At 37.4% G+C, this 18,101-nt stretch overlaps 1 protein-coding gene across 1 annotated transcript in view; it reads left to right on the forward strand.

Annotated features, from left to right (window-relative positions):
- The window catches only part of KCNC3 (potassium voltage-gated channel subfamily C member 3), a 1,369,778-nt gene that overhangs the window by 510,003 nt on the left and 841,674 nt on the right, over positions 1-18,101 (forward strand). The window lies entirely within an intron of this gene.

Raw genomic sequence — 18,101 nt, forward strand, 5'->3', positions numbered from 1 at the left:
TTGGAATGCTGAAATTCGAGATACATGGTTTTAGATTCATTCCCCCTCTGCTCCCACACCCTAAAAACTCCAAGATAAACTGCAATGTCATGTCTAGATATTGAAAATTACCTGGGCGGTGGTGCAGCGGTAGCATTGGTGCCTCACAGCAAGAGGTTCTCCCGTTTGATTCTCGGCTGCAGTGCGGGGTATGGGGAGTGCCTTCTGTGTGGAGTCTGTATGTCCCCCCCGCAGTCGAGTGGAATTCCGAAAGACATGCATGAATGGGCGTGCCTTCGTTGAAGGTTGGGCATCGAGCTGGCAACTCGGCACCATAAAAATCTACTGCCAATCATTAGCAGACCGGAGTTCTGCTGTGGCGACCCCTAGCCGGGAAAAGCCAAAAGACAAACAACAACAACAACCTAAATGAACTTCAACTCATCCTAAACCCAAACAAAATAAAATTAATGATCTTCTCCAACAGGAAATCCAAAGCAAAACCACCTCCTCTCTCCATCTACTCCACTAATGGCACTATAATAGAACCAGTTAACCAACCAAAACTACTTGGTGTCACAATACACAACAACCTAACATTCGATAAACACATATCACTCACAATTAAGAAAGTTCACATCAAACTTGGTGCACTATATAGGGCCAAACCTTACCTTACTCAAAATGCCAGACTAGCCACAGCCAGATCCCACCTCCTATCTAATCTCCTCTACTGTTCTCAAATTTTCACTAACCTGCGCATGTCTGATTTACTTCTACTTGATTCCTGCTATAACAAAATAGGAAATTTGCTGCTAATATACACAATAGGACCCATCATTGCCTTGCTCTTTAAAAACTACACTGGCTTGAATTTCCCATTCTGTTATTGCTCAGTCAGCTCACCACTGCCCACTCCATTACCACAAACCTGAAAACTGCCCTGCACTCTCCAACCTAGTGCCAACCCCCGGACCCTTAGATCATCTGATAAACTTATACTCAAGGTAACAAAGTCCCATAATTACTTTGGTGATGCTCTCTTCTCCTTCAAAGTAGCCAACAGTGGAACATATTACCCCAGAATATCTTAAAAAACACAAATCGTCATAGCTTCAAAACAACTCCTAAAGGAATACCTTACTCAACAATGGCTATGCTCCTTTAACACTCCTGCCTAGTTTCTCATGCCATCAATCAAATCTTTTCTTTTCTGCTATCTTCTCCTTGTCTCACTTCTACCAAATGAAAATACCCCAATGGTTTTTATATATCTAATGAGTTTCATATTACTGTCTGTAGTAAGGCTTAGGAAATGTAATGTTTTCTGTTTTACATTCCTTTTTTGTAAATTGTGATTGTTGGCAGCTGTTAAACATTTTGTATATTGTTTGTAAATCTTTTTAAAATATTTTTGTAATCTTTTTTGTACTATTGTTATGGAGCTTTTCTCCCCAGGTCTCTGCTGAAAATTTGCTATTTGCCCAGCCAGACTCTACCCAGTTAACAAATGTAAAATAAAATAAAATAAATAAATAAATTCCTTGCATGTCTTAACATTCCATGTCAACTAATTCACAGGGATCACTGGAATTGTATGCATGAAGCATTGCTTAGTTTAGTGACCTTATAAATGTATTTATTTTATTTATTTAACATTTGTTTACCAGGAAATTCCAACTTGGAACAAAGCCAATTTTCAGTGGAGGCCCGGGGAGAAATGCTCCAGATGCATGTCTTTGTAACATGGGAGGAAACTGGAGTACCTGGAGAAAACTTACACGAACACAGGCAGGACATGCAGACTCTGCACAGCAGACACTTCAGCCGAGAATCGAACCAGAGAACCTCTTGCTGTGAGGCAACAATGCTACTGCTGCATCACTGTGCCATCCACAATCTAACTGTTTGAACCTTAAGAAGAACCTGCCACCAAGTAATAGAATTTGATATGACTCTTGCTCGTGTAATCTGGGAGTTGCAAACTATAATATTGTAGAGATGATAATTATTCCCTGTTTTGTAAATTTCTGTATGTAATCTTCTTCTTGTATGTTTGTTATATCCTGAGATGTTACATAGTTTACTCTTTTAATATAATTATACCTGTACATTTCACATTTTGTTAATAAACTTGCAATGGTTAAAAAGGGAATCAAAGCTATTAGGAATAAACCTCAGACAGACCCCATTAACTTTCATAGGGCATTTCTAGTAGATGTTCAGTAAAGCCTGCAAAACATTGTCCTTTGGTATAGTGTCAGCTCCTATAAAACAACTGTCTTTGCCCAGAAAAAAAATAGTAATAATTGTTAATACTATTCTTTCCATCCTTTCAGTCCACATCCCGCTAAATACAGGCACAGGATTTGGGTAACAGTACAACTGAGAATACTAGAATGTATCAAAAGCTAATGAGAGTTATTACCAGATATAATAACTTGTGTCTGTAACCTACACTTAGTGGGCAATGATATAACATCATTTGGCCATAGAGACAGATCTCATAAATAATTGAGATTACACTGCTATCCTTGTAAACAGCTTTCAGGATGACTGAAGAAAACTGAGAATCTCTTAAGATGAACTGTTTAGTATTCCTAGAGGAACAGATGACAGTACTGCAGATCATTGCGTGTATTGCCCCTAGTCAGCCACTATAGCTAGATAGCAAGTGCATATAAGTGACTGAGAATGTGCAAGATCAGTTTGCCATTTTGTATAGTCAGTCAGAATGAGTGCAGGCATGATCTGAGATGCACATGTGGGTGTGTTTGAAGTAACGAGTCAGTCATTTAGCTTAAATATATATTCCAGTTACAGCTCCTGATGTGTTTATGTACAATAAATAACTTGAACCCATCAGACGACCTCAGTGTCTCATTTGAATACAAGAGGCATGCAACATGGTGTCAGAATGAGATCCAAAGGTGAAGCAATTCAGAAACCATGAGGTACGCAGTTAGAAGTGGTGGAATATACAGGAGCCAACTTGCAAGCAGGTCAGCGGTTATTCATAGGTACTTAAACTCATGTAAATAATTTTTCAGTCGCTGAGTAAGTGGTAAAGCATTCAAAACATTCTAAATAATTACAGAGATAAATGAAATGTCCAAAACTGACATACTGATGAAAGTATTCTAAATAAATACAAAAGTGTTCAAAAGTATTTCTGAAGTGTTAAAATGTACGAAAAGGCTAAAACTACAGTGTTTTTTTTCACTGTACTACTTTTTGCGTTAACTGAAACTTTGAAGTATCTGGAGTGTCCGGAGTGTTCGCAGTGTTTGCAGTATGTGAACCCTTTTCAGAGAGATTGTTGTGCATTTGAGTATAATTACAAGTACCTGGTCTATGCATATATTTAAACATATTTTGTTGTTATGGCAGAGGGATTTCATAGACCTGCACCACTGGCGTTTAATAATAATATTGCTGAAAATTGGTGAGTGTTTGAGCAAGAATATGATATTTTAATGTAAGCTGCATTTTCTGATAAAGATGCACATACAAAGGCTAGCTTGGAAGCTGTTGAGAGGGAATGTTCATTTGTGTATGCACCTGCCGTGTATACAGGGGAGGGGGAGAACCTCCATATTGTGTTACAGGCTGAAACGCGGGAAGACCCTGAGTGCTTAAAATGTAAGTTTAGACAAATGTGTAACCCTCAAATGAATATTACAGTGGAAAGGCACATGTTTTACATAAGAAATCAAAATCCTGGCAAAACTATAGCAGTATATATTATCGACTTAAGAAATAAAGCTAAAACATGCAGATTTGGTGATCTGAGAGATTGATGTTAATAATGATGCAGTGAGAAAGATTTTATTTCGAGGCAGTGATTTAACATTGAGCAAAGCCATTGAAATTTGTCAAATATATGAGCTTATAGAAAAGCTTACGGATATGCTTACAAATGTGAAAGATGCGCATGCAGTATCCGCCAGTGCGAATGTAGATAGTATACAACACAAAGTAAGATGAAAAAGAAATATAAACCAAATGGGGCTACAACACCCAACCTTATTGTTAGCTGTCATAATTGTAGAGGCAGTCATGAACCTAAACAAGAAAAGTCCTTAGCTTTTGGTCACCAGTATCATAGATGTAAAAAGTGGAATCATTTCAAAAGGCTTTGCAAGTCTAAAGTGGCATATACTTTTGTTAAAAGAGAGCTTCCCATGAAGCAAGTAAATCAGATAGAGAGCTGTAAGCAAACTTTCTATGTTGATGATGTTTCTCTGATTGATGAAACAGTTAATACAGTGGATTATCAGTTGGCAGCAAAGAGTGAAATATTTTGTACTGTTCAGATTAATGGGAAACCTTTAGAGCTTAAAGTAGACACTAGACACTGGATCTAAGTGCAATGTTATATCAGCACAAATGTTTGCCAAAGTAAGAGCTGGTAAGAAACTTGATTCAGCAAACTAAGCAAAACTAGTTGCTTATGATAGTGAAGCAATTCAGACTGATGGCACTGTAGTTCTCACATGCCATTTTGCTGGGAACAGCTATGACTTGCAGTTTTACATAGTCAAAAGACACATGCAGTCATTGTTAGGCCTCAAAGACAGTTTGAGAATGGGACTGATTTAATTTAATAAAGAGGTCCACGGTATAAATCTGAACATCGATAGTTTCACACAGAATATTTTTAGTGAATATGCTGATATTTTCACAGACGAGCTTGGCAAACTTCCAGTCACATATTCCATGAAGTTAAACCATGAAGTAATCCCAGCTGTCAGACCAGCAAGGAAGGTTCTGGTAGCAATTCAGAGCAAAGTAAAAGTAGAGCCTGATAAAATGGTGAATCTAGGTGTCCTTACTCCAGTAAAAGAACCAACTTAATGGGTATCCTCCATGGTCGTAGCTCATAAGAAAAGCCTGGGATGATATTCAAATATGTATTGATCCAAGAGACTTAAACAAAGCACTTAAACACCCTCATCATCTGATGCACACAGTAGAAGAAGTAGCCGCTCTCATGCCAAATGCCACTGCTTTTTCTGTCTTAGATGCAAAAAGTTCCTTTTGGCAAATTTTGCTGGATCACAAATCTTCATTGTTAACCACTTTCAACATACCATTTGGTAGCTACAGATTTTTGAGAATGCCATTTGGGATAAATTCTGCCAGTGAAGTATTTCAATGTGCAATGGAAGAAATTTTTTCAGATTATCCATGTGCTATTATAGTAGACAAGATTATTGTAGCAGGGCAATGGTGAAGCTGAACATGGTAGAAACCTCAAGAAAGTTCTAGACCATGCTCACGATGTCAAGTCTTAAAATGAATCTTCAAAACTGTAAATTTAACTGAAAGAAGTTACTTATGTTGATCATTTGTTTGCCAGTTCTGGCTTACAACCAGATCCGTCTAAACAAGCAGCAACTTTTGAGATGCCAGTTCCAGAAAATGTCACATCTTTACAGTGTTTTCTTGGTATGGTCAGCTATGTAGGAAAGTTCATCCCAGACCTGAGTGAGCTTTCATCACAATTATGTGACATGACACACAAAAATATAAACTGGTCCTGGCTGGAACAACACAAAAAGCATTTGACGTTCTGAAACAGAAAATTACTACTCCACCCACATTGAGATATTATGATGTTCACAAACCTGTAACTCCTTTGTGAGATGCTTCAGAGTATGGTCTTGGTGCAGCATTCCTTCAAGAAGGCATACCAGTCAACTATGCATCCAGAACTTTAACCCAAACTGAAATGCAGTATGCACAAATAGAAAAAGAGCTTTTGGCAGTAGTACTCACATGTTAGAAGTTCCATGTTTATATTTATGGCACACTTGTTCAAATAGAAAGTGATCACCAACCTCTAGTGACAATTATAAAAAAAAATACATAGAACCCCAGCATGCTTGCAACACGATGTTAAAAATGCAAACGTACAATTTCAATATTGCCTGTACAAAGGGTAAATTTATATACCTTGCTGATGCTTTGTCAAGAGCACCAGACAAACAACAGAACAGCATAATAATGAAAAATCAGATTTTGAAGTCACAGAAATCAAAAATATTTCCACATCACATCTTGATGAACTTAGAAATCATACAGCTTCAGACCCAGTTCTCCAGAAGCTGAAACATGTTATCAGTTAAGGACAGCCAGCACGACAAACTAGCTTACCACTTGACATACAGAACTATTTTCCCTACAGATATGAGCTCATGATGGAAGATGGAAACATCGTGAAAGGTCCTAAAGTGGTAATTCCTATAGCATTACAACAGAAATATATCAGGGTTTTGCATTGTGGTCACCTGGGTACTGATTCAACCAAAAGAAGGGCAAGAGGCATAGTATTTTGGCCTATGTCAAAAGATATAGAGAAGGAAATTCTTATCATGTTCCATTTGCAACAGTACTAAATCACCCCAGCAAAAAAATAACCACTTCAGCTAAACCAGATTCCTGAGCTACCATGGTTGACAGTTGCTACTGATATTTTCCAATGGCATGGTCAACATTACTTAGTGTTAGCAGACTCTTATTTGAACGGGTTTGAAATTGACCTTCTTCCTAACTTAACATCCAGTACTGTCATTACGAAATTGAAGAGATACTTTTCTGTTCATGGTAATGCAGCAGTTCAAGAATTTTGCTGAGTCTTGGGACTGATTATCCACAATCCATTGGTTTAGCTTGGCATGCAGTTCAAAGTGCAAAGTACTTATAGAAATCCAGGAGAGATGGCACCGATATTTTTCTTAACCTACTTAACCTCAGAAACATTCCTCAAGATAATTTTCTTGGTTCACCTGCTCAGAGATTGATGTCCAGACAGACTAGAACAACTTTTGTGATCAATAAACAATTATTGATTCCAAATGCAAGCAACAACAGAATGGTCAAGACTCAACCTTTGAAAAAATGCCAGTCACAAAAGTTGTACTACGATAAATCCAGCAAACTCCCTCACACCATTAAAACAAGGTGAGATCATGAGAATGCAAACACGTAAAGATATGATTGAGTGGAAATTGTCAAAAATATTTGTGAAGAACTGAGATCTTACATCATACAATCTGGTGGAATGGATTTCAGAACGAATCGAAGACACATATTACTAGTCTCCGAACCAGTGACACAGCAGATTGCCTGTGCCAGAGACTCTGTTTCTCAGAGTGACTCTACACTTGTTCAAATTCCAGAGGACAGTGTATCTTCTTCAAGTAATCCTGATGTAATCCCCAAAATTCCAATTGTAAAAGAATCCCCAGAGACTGTCCCTGTTGCTAAAGCCAGTCAAAGCTTTTATGTGACCAGATTGGGTAGAATTTCCAGATTTATTCTGAGATACACAGTGGCTTGGACTTGAATTCATCTGTTGTTAAATGTTGATGTGATATCTTGCTTGTAAAATATTTTGTTCTCTTATTGCCTGCTGAACAAATCAACGAGGGAGGATGTAGATCATTGTGTCTATTATACGTAGTCAGCCACTTTAGCTAGATAGCATGTGCATATAAGTTACTGAGCACGTGCAAGATCAGTGCCATTTTGTATAGTCAGTCAGAGTGAATGCAGCCATGAATGGAGATGCATATGCGAGTGTGTTTGAAATGTGTTTATGTACAATAAACAACTTAAACCCATCACGGTCCCTCAGTGTCTCATTTGAATAGAAGAGACATGCAACATGTACATTGTGTTGCAGTCCATAATAGTAGGAGCACAGAATCTTCTGATCATTCAAGAGTAAACTAAATAAATATATGCCAAGCTAAAACAAGTGCCAATGCACTACAGTTGCTTAAATTCACGCTTACAGATTTATTTCTTCTTCTTCAGAAAAGAACTTTGCCAGAAAACAGCAAACTTTAGATATTGTTTCGTTATCCGCAGAGTAAAGAAAACACACTGCTTCTCATCCTTAAAAAGTACATATTAAAGCAAAAGGATAGGAGTTATCCTTTGTTTTTTTTCCTTACTATAAGCACTATATAGAAGTCCTTATGATAAATAAATAATAGGTATCAGTAACTGGATGCTTTAATTTATTGGTATGCTGTCTATGCATTCATTCTGTTAATGTTAAGTACTGTGGCAGAAGGACCTGCATAGCAATTCATTCAGCAATCCATGACATGTTTCAGTGTAATGCCTTTGTAGCAGTCATGGATAAGAATGCTTCTGCATTTTTTTAAATTTGATGAAAATACACACTGGTCTTTGGATGCTTGTGCTGTGTAGCTTGATTCCTAAGCAGCAATACTACACAAGGTTGTGTAGTCCAGTGATACCTGTCTGGTAAATATACTGAATAAACAAATAACTCATAGCATCATTTAAAAAGGCTTTGAAAATACCAGACTGATCCCATGATAACTCACTGAGCACCACTGCTGAATTTTTCTTTTTTTTCTGTTCACTACTGTGTCTTGTTACCAAACCAGTGTTTTACATATACTACCACACAGAATCCACTGCAAGGCTGTCCAATTTCTCTAGCAACCTTGTGTGTAAATTGTGTGTCAGCATGGTAAAGACTGAATTATCAATGTCTCTTCCTTATTATAAAGTACATCATGTATCCAGTCAAAGAGCTTATCACATCTCATGCTTGAACTTCTCACAGTGTTTCCTTAGAATCATTGATGTCTTGAGTCAGAAGTCAGCTGGCTTCTAGATATGGTCTAATTCATTCTTTCAGAAGTAATACCATAATCTTCCTTACAACTGAAGTTAAACTGACAGGTTGATAGTTTGTTAAACTGACAGATTCATAGTTTCTATGCTCCAACCTGCTTTCATGTCGGGAAGTGGAATTATCACACCAGGCATCTTCCAACCTTCAGGAACTTTATTTTGCTTCAATGGTCTGTTAAAAGTATTAGTAATATTTTCAGTCATTCCCTCATTTCTGTTTGGAGTTTAAGGTGAATCCTGTCATCCCTTGTGCGCAAAATTATGTACACTGGGAAATATGCACGTAGTCAAGATGACTGAGAGAAGAGGTTTTAGATATGATATGAATTCAGCAAGAAACTTTACTGAATTGCCTTAATTGAGAAGTCACGTGACACACCAGCCCACTTAATACTAACTTCCCCTAAATACACATCTATTTTGTAATACCTTTTCTTTTTCTTTGAGTCTGACCAGGACCCTTTTTCTGTGCGAAAATATGAAGATCTGCTACTTTTGATGAGTCTTTTATTTCTCATCTTTTTGTGATTGTTTTACAAAAGTATTCCTACTCAGTGTCAAAAGTCTAGAACAGCATCCCAATAGATATTAGAGTAATGCATTTACCCTTTATTTCTTTCTTTCTTTCTTTCCCTTTTTTACCTTGCCTTTTCTTCTCTCTCCTTTCTCTCTTCTGTCTTCTCTACTTATTCAAATATCCAAGCACTTCTCCTATGGCTCACTACTCTTAACTTCTTTTTCTCGTGTCTCACCATCTGTGATAACTCTTACCATAATCTCAATCTTTCTTCTCCCACCTTATCTTTTACATGTGTACCATCTGTTATCACTACCGATAGTATTTTATTTTTTGGTATTCAATATTTCAGTGAATATACTGCTGATTTAACTGTATTTATTTTGTATCTTGCATCTTTATTGCTTGGCTTATATTTTGCTTATTTTCTTTTATTATATTCACAGATTCTACTACTTTGTTATTGTCTTAATATTTGTAACAATTGTTCAATTTTTTTAAAATTCTGTTTAATGTGTACTGTGGAGCTTTTCTCCCTGGGCCTCAGCTGAAAATGAGCTCATACCCAGTTGGACTTTCCCAGTAAACAAATGTCAAATAAATAAATAAAATAAACTCCTCCACCATCTCTCATTCACCCAGCTAACTACAGCACACAAAATAATCTACAGACCCACAGACTGTCCTGCTCTCAACTCTACTTGCCAAATGTCAACCCAGCAGGCAACTAAGATCTGAAAATCATCTACTTCTAAAAGTAGAAAAACCCACCTTACCTGCTGGTCAACTCCTCTACTCCTTTACCATTGCCAAACTATGGAACTCACTTCCACCTTCTATAAGAAACACAGACAGCACCACCACCTTCAAACAAATACTGAAAAATCATCTCAACTATTTCTGGCTATGTGCCTGCTCTATAACCTAACCTCTGCCTTCTCCTTACATGATAACTAAACTCCTATTCTTTTGCTCCTGCTGACTGATGATACTTTCTCCATATGTATTATTTTTTTTTCATAACTTGTTGATACTGGTACAATAATGCTGATTAATATACTTCTGTTTATACCTCTCTGATTGAATTCACCTGACAGCCAACTAAATTTCTGCTTCTATGTATATATTCTGTATATATTACTGTAATCAAACCAAATAGATTCCTGCTTTATGTATATATTCTGTATATATTACTGTAATCAAACCAACTAAATTCCTGCTTTTGTGTAGATATCCAGTGTATGTTACTGTAATCACTATGTGTAACACTGTTTCTACTTCTGTACGAATTAATGTTTAATTTTATTCTGTATCTACTGTATGTTCTTGTTGGAACTTTTCTCCTTGGGCCTGCATTGAAAATGGGCTCTTTTAGGCCCAGTAGGCTTTCCTGGTAAACAAATGCAATAAATAAATACATTTGTATATAGATTCTCCTGTTATCTGTAAGTTGTTACCCTAACCTATTTCTATTATACAAGAACACTGTTATTTTTATATTGTACTTAGTGTGTTAATATTATGTTGTTTATTAACTAAATTATGTCTGTGGAGCTTTTCTCCCCATGCCTCCACTGAAAATTGAATTTATGCCCAGTTGGACTTTCCTGGTAAACAAATGTCAAATAAAATAAAATAATAAACAAATCCTTGTGTTTTCACTTTTCCTTGGTTCATTTCTCTGTTCTGCTAAACTTATCTGTTTATCTGTTCTGCTTCCTTGTTTACATGTCAAATGTTTTACCTCTTTTTTTAACTAAACAAGTTATCCTTTTTCAGTCTGAGCCTTTGTTTTTATAACATCCTTTCTTTTCCTGTTTTTGGTTTGGTTCTGTTTTCATCATTCGGTATTTTCTACTTCTTTCTGAATGTTGTGTTTCTCACTAACGTTTGGTGTTACCCTGTTTGATGAAAATAGTATTCTTGTTTGTAGTTAAAGTTATAGATTTTTTCATACAATTGCAATGTTTTTGTCATTTTTGGCTTCCTACACTTGACCATTGGCTGCTGTCTGGCTCCACCCTTTTCCACCAAGTCTGACTTAGTCTTCCCCAGGCTAACTCTGATCCATTTTTGGGGCTGATAAGGAGACCAAGGCACCTGGGGCAGCATCATGCTACTGTTGAGGAGTACATTTCCTACTCTGTTCCTGCCCTACTTCACCCAGCAACATTTTGTGGGTGGGTGGTACAATGGGTATTAGTATTGATCCACCCCTCATTTCCACAGGTTGCTTACCATTGCCAGGACTGCCCCACCAGTCCTCAGGTAACACACAAACATGTTGTTTCCATGATCTCCATCAAGGAAGTCAACATCTCGAGTGTGTCAAGAATGCATCCCTCCCCTCTCTGGATGAGCACACTCAAGACTACTTGCTTGCTCTGTAAAGCACCGAAGTTGCTAATCAAACCCACATTACATGGGTCTTATTGAAGGCTTTATTCCTCTACCCCACTGCTACAGACTGTTTCATACGAGCACATGCTACATTTCTGATGTAGCTTTGAATCATACATACTATTCTGCATCACTTTCAGATCTAGTCAGTAGGCCTTTTGTAACTCATTCACATCAATAAAACCTTTTTGTATACTTCCATTCAGTATTAGAAAGGAGAACACATGTATGAAAATGGCACTATGAATATTAATCAAGAATATTTTGCATTGGAGATAAATCACTGCTTGTCAGTTGTTATTCATATTTTCATTCCTGAGAGACCTATCTGTTATTGAGTGGCATGTTGTGAAGTTTCATGGTGGAAGATTGAATTGCATTGTCACTTTCCAGGTACAGTGCACAATAATGGAAACATTGCCAGCTGTTAGTGAGAAATAATGAAGGGATGCAATATTTCCATATGTATAGTAATGCTTCTAAAACCAAGGGACTTACAAACTGTTGTGTACCATCAACTGAGCCCTAAGATGTTGAAGAAAACTGTCATTGATATTTGCAGTGTAGGTTGTATTCCTTAATAGATATTCCATGTCACTCATATTGTTAGTTATATAATTTCATAGTTTTGTAAGTATTGCAGAAAACAAGCACTCAGTTTGGGTGAGCAAAATTCATCTGACACTCTGTGTCCAGGCTTTACATTTTCTAGTATATCAAAAGTTGTTTGTGAAATTTATAGAAAATATAACTCCGAGATCCTGTTTCATCCATTCTGTCAGATCTGATTGTTGGAAATTCAGCTCCTTATTGGATTCAATCTGGCCATCTGATACTGTTCCTTGCTCCATACTCCTTCAGAAAATATCTCCCATGATTCTCCTGTGCTTCCTCTGCCCTAAGATCTCATATGATGTGCTACTTAAGCAGTCAGGTCGACCTTTGACTCTGTGCAGCTAAGTACTCTAAATGTTCAGTTCTTCTAAGCCTTTTGCTTATTGTTGAATTTAGGTTGTTCTTATTCTCCTTAAAACCTTACAGCTTCACATTCTTTCATCTTTACCAAAAAAAAAAAAAAATCTTCTCTAGGCAGAAGGCCTAATGTCTGTCATTATCATTGCTTCTTATTAGTCTTTGTTCTACTGTTTCTTGGATTCTTGCCAGATATACTTATTTTTGATACACACACACAAATATATCTATCTATCTATCTATATATATATATATATATATATATATATATATATAAATATATCTATATCTATATATAAATATATATATATATATATATATATATATATATATATATATATGGGTCCCATTCAGTACACCGACATGCCAGAAGGCTGACACTCTAAAGAAGGAGATGAGAAGACCGACGACGCAGATGATCGACAAGGTGAGATCCCGACGGACGAAACACCGACATGGGAAGGTCTGAGCGTGACTCGGTAAGTGTGCGATAGAGTGAGGGATTTAGTGTTAGGGAGCGGACAGGTAAGTGTGGGATAGTGAGGGACTGTAGTTTTAGGGGTGGGTTAAGTGAGTTAGGGTTAGGGTGCAGGTAGGGTGAGTGTGCAATAGTGATGGACTATATGTTTAAGGGTGGGTTAAGTGAGTTAGGGTTAGGGTGCAGGTAGGGTATGTGTGCGATAGTGACAGACTGTAGGTTTAGGGGTGGGTTAAGTGAGTTAGGGTTAGGGTGCGGGTAGGGTGAGTGTGTGACAGTGACGGACTATATGTTTAAGGGTGGGTTAAGTGAGTTAGGGTTAGGGTGCAGGCAGGGTATGTGTGCGATAGTGACGGACTGTAGGTTTAGGGGTGGGATAAGTGAGTTAGGGTTAGGGTGCAGGTAGGGTGAGTGTGCGATAGTGACGGACTATATGTTTAAGGGTGGGTTAAGTGAGTTAAGGTTAGGGTGCAGGTAGGGCATGTGTGCGATAGTGACGGACTGTAGGTTTAGGGGTGGGTTAAGTGAGTTAGGGTTAGGGTCCGGGTAGGGTAAGTGTGCGGTTGTGTCGGACCTTAGGGTTAGGGTTTGGGTTAAGGTTAGTGCATGTATAGTTGTGTGTAATGTGTAGTTTACGTTTTGTGTGTCGGTGTTTTGGGTGTCGGTGTTATGGTGTGCGGTTTTGTGCGTTGTCAGTATTGTGTGTTGTCGGTCTTTTGGTGTCGGTGTTTTGGGTGTCGGCTTTGTGGCGTGTCGGTGTTGTGATAGGGATCCATATATATATATATATATATATATATATATATATATATATATATATACACACACACATATATGAATATCTTTTTGCTTATCTTTTTTAATTATGTGTATTCAAGTTGTTATCATAGTTCTGTAAAAATATAGTCTTTACTGGTTTCTTTTTAACAATGTTATTATTGGATAAGGCCTTCAAGAAGTGTGGCTAGTGTGACCACAAAATCCCAGCCCAGGACATGCACAACTTCATTGTTATGTAGCAGTAGCTGGAACACTGTATCATATGTAACACCATTGGACCACATTCTATAACAGCAAGCAGGAATATCTTGATCCTACAACATCTTCTTCCCTATGATTCCCAGTTGGGTAATAGGGAGAAATCATACAAAGAAAAAGGACAGGAAAACAAAAAACAGAAAACACAATTAGCTCAAAAGACAGAAAGCCAAACAGGGCAGCTAAAATCCCCACTGAAGTAGAAGAAGGCTTATTCAAGCCAAAAATTAGATCCAGAAATAGTCCAAGTGCAAAACACAGTTTTATTAAATCCACATAAAACAGATAAGCACTTTTGTGCCAGAACACTAGAACTTCATCAGATACAATAAAATTGTAAAGTCCTCCTTATAAAGACATGTGGAAGGCGTCATAATCATGAAATGAAAGAAGACACCCCCTTAAAGACATAACATTAAAATGCAGTAAAACAGTTGTATGAAATAAACATGCTATATAAAATAGTTTGTTCACTACTAAAACAGAATATAAATATGTTTAATTTTTTGTAATAGACAGTATAAGGACAGCCATTAGAGGTGGAGCCTTTTCTAAGAGTATGGACCAGGCTCCACCTCTAATATCTGTCCTTATACTGTCTATTACAAAAAAATTAAACATATGTTCTTCATTGTCCAATATGTATAAAAAGCACTTCTTGCTAGGTAAAGCACCCTCAAAACGAAAACTGAAGCAACTGTATAGAATAAGAAGGTGCACCATGAACCATAAAGGCTTGAATCAAAAACGCAGCTCCAAATGTTAAAAACGAATTTAATAAGACAAAACACGAACAGACTGCAGTTAGGTAAGCGCTTGTTATATATATTGTTATACTTGTTGTGATTGTCGTTGCTTTTTCTTGCTGGGACATGGCTGCTTCTACTACTCAACGTGATCCGGTTTCAAGAACAGGTAAATCGTTAATGTTAGAAGATTTGGTCCGAATGGATGTGAACCCGTTGTTGAAACTTACAGCTTCGGATTTGAATAAGCCTGCAACTACTGACAACATCTTTAAGAACAATATGGACATCATATTACTAACCAGAAAATTTGAAAATAAACTTCAAAGGCTATGCAATGTTCAGTGGCAGAGCTTACATATGGAAGCTTGCCTCAAATTTAAACTTGTACCCAGAGGTTTAAGGGTACTAAAGATGCCAACGTTCGGTGAGTCCAACCCGGAGCTTCTAGCGAAATGGCAGAAGCTCAATTTAGAAACTAGTTTCTCGTATATTAAAATCCTTATTAAACACTATGACTTTGTCATACAACAACTAATGGATGATATCAAAACTGTTGAACATGATTTACTCAAAGCATTGGGGAATGATGAACTTGCCATGTTTACTGATGATCTCAAACGTACTCTATCATCCTTAGATCTGAGATTGTCACAAGACAAAAAACGTAAACTTGAGCGAGATTTTCTCGATTTTAACAAAAGCCAGGTTTTTTCTTGGCCTCGTGAGAAACCTAATTTTCGCACCAGTTCTTCATTTAGATCTGAGCGTACAACTTTAAATCCGGCAAATCTATCCAACCGTCCTGAGAAGAGACCTTCCCCCGTGGTGACCTCATCAGAAGGTGCTCCTGAACCGGCATCATCTTTACCCTCTGCACCAGCTGGTTCATTTGACACAACAGTCATTCCGCCACCTCGCTTGGTTACTGTTGAGGCTCAAGTTCATGCTGAAAACAACGCCACTTTGGATATACTGCATTCTCCGAACACACCTGTTGCCCATAAAACCAACGATGTTCGTAGGAAACAACTTTCAATTGATCCTTTCATTATTTCTGTGGAAGACGAAGTTTTTGGACTGGGTGAAGGCTTCCCTTCTTTTCCACTCCCGTACAAACCCACCGACAGGAGGACTTGGTCCCCACAAGGAAGAGCGGCGAAAAGGAAAAACACAGACGAAACTCCATTTCCTACGAAGAAGGTATCAAAACCGAGAACTTAGTTGTTAATATATCCAGTTACACTTTGAATCAACATGAGCTTTCTGTTTTGAATAAAGGGTTAGGCTTCATACCCTCAAGCTGCAATGATGTAACGGACATTATTGTTGATATCAAACTTTTCACTAGGAATTTGGCTTTAAAATTAATGTTTGGTCAGGATGTGAGTAATACTAATAACAATATTAATACAGATAACATGTTATTTAAGAAACCTTCTACGTTCATGCCACAACAGCATCCCATTTTGGAGGCTTTTGAACAGGCATGCGAATCTGATTTATTTGATTTGTATAATGATAAGCATGTAAAAGCTAATTTCTATAATATGACCATGGAAGAAAAACAAGCCTTAACAAGTTTGAGGAACAATGACAGAATAGCTATAAGACAAGCTGACAAAGGTGGTGCCATCATTGTTTTAGACAAACTTAAGTATTCCAGGGAAATGGAGCACATGTTGGCTGATAAGGAAACTTATCTTCCTATCAACAATTATGATTTAAACAACCTGATAAAATGTGTACATGCTAATCTTTATGATTTGATGTTAACCAATGTCATAGACAGGGACTTATATTCGTACATGGTAATTGATAAACCTTTGGTACCTTCTTTTAGAGGCTTACCAAAGATCCACAAAGATGCGTTGAACCCTCCTTTAAGACCCATCGTATCTAGCCGTGGATGGCTAACTGAACCCTTGTCCATATATTTGGACAAGTTATTGAAACCCATTGTCATGGGAATTAATTATATCTTAAAAGACACATCTCATTTTTTAGAGAGTTTAGCTACTCACAGTAGATTGTTCTGTTTTGATACAGACGACATATTAGTTACACTTGATGTTAAGTCTTTATTTACATCCATACCCAATGACATTGGTATGGATTATGTTAGAACATTGCTATCCAATAAGAAAGTATCAGATAATATAGTTGCCAGGTGTATGTCCCTTCTTGAGATCATACTTGAGAACAATGTCCTTTGTTACAATGAGAGATATTACCTACAAACCAAGGGAGTAGCGATGGGCACCCCATGTGCCAATGCCTATGCCAACTTGGTATTGGCACAATGGGAAGAATTACACATCTTTAACACTGACTTTGAATATAAGGAACATCTAAAATATTTTAACAGATTTGTGGATGATGTCTTTTTATTGTGGGGTGGCACTGTGGAGCAGTTGTTGTTGTTCATCACTTATTTGAATGGGACGACTAATTTTCTCACCTTTGATTGTTCTTATTCGATCAATGAGATCGAATTTTTAGATGTCAGAATCATTAAAGGAGCCAATGGTTTTGACACTGAAATTTTTAGAAAACCATGTTGGAGAAACAATCTGTTGCATCGGGACAGCATGCACCCCAGACATGTTCACAATAATATAGTTAAGAACCAAACTATAAGGACCTCTAAATTAACATCACAAGACTCTGCTTACAACAAACACAAGACACAACTAGCTAGGAATTTTATGTCCAGAGGCTATAACCGTGAACATGTGTTAGAGCATATTAGCATGGGTGATCTTCTTAGGGAAGATGTAGGAGCTCCACTGATCAATAGATTTGATAATCCTTCATGTTCCAACAAGGTTAACACCATATCCACTGTTAACAGAATTGTTATTCCATTTACCAACAGAAACCAACATATTATAAATGTTCTCAACAAAAATTGGAGACTTTTGATGGTGGATGAAAGGATCAAAAACTTAGTTGATGAGAGACCCCGTGTTGCTTACAGGAACATGTCTTCTCTCAATAGATTACTTTGTTATGATAGGGTCCAACGGTCCAACATGTTTTCCACCAAGACAGGCACTTTTGCTTGTCATTCTTGCAATCAGTGTAGATATATATCCAACACTGACCGTTTCACACATCCCTACACCAAACGCACCTATATCCTTAGATGCTATGCTGATTGTAGATCTGACAGTTTAGTGTACATAGCTGCGTGCCAGCAATGCAAGGTTTTCTATGTTGGTATGACAACAAGAACTTTACGTGAACGCATCAGAGAACACATTTATGCCATTGCCAAGGGCAATGT

This window comes from Protopterus annectens, chromosome 17.part0 (assembly GCF_019279795.1).
Source record: "Protopterus annectens isolate FY-2018-M chromosome 17.part0, PAN1.0, whole genome shotgun sequence".
NCBI classification, from domain to species: Eukaryota; Metazoa; Chordata; order Ceratodontiformes; family Protopteridae; genus Protopterus; species Protopterus annectens.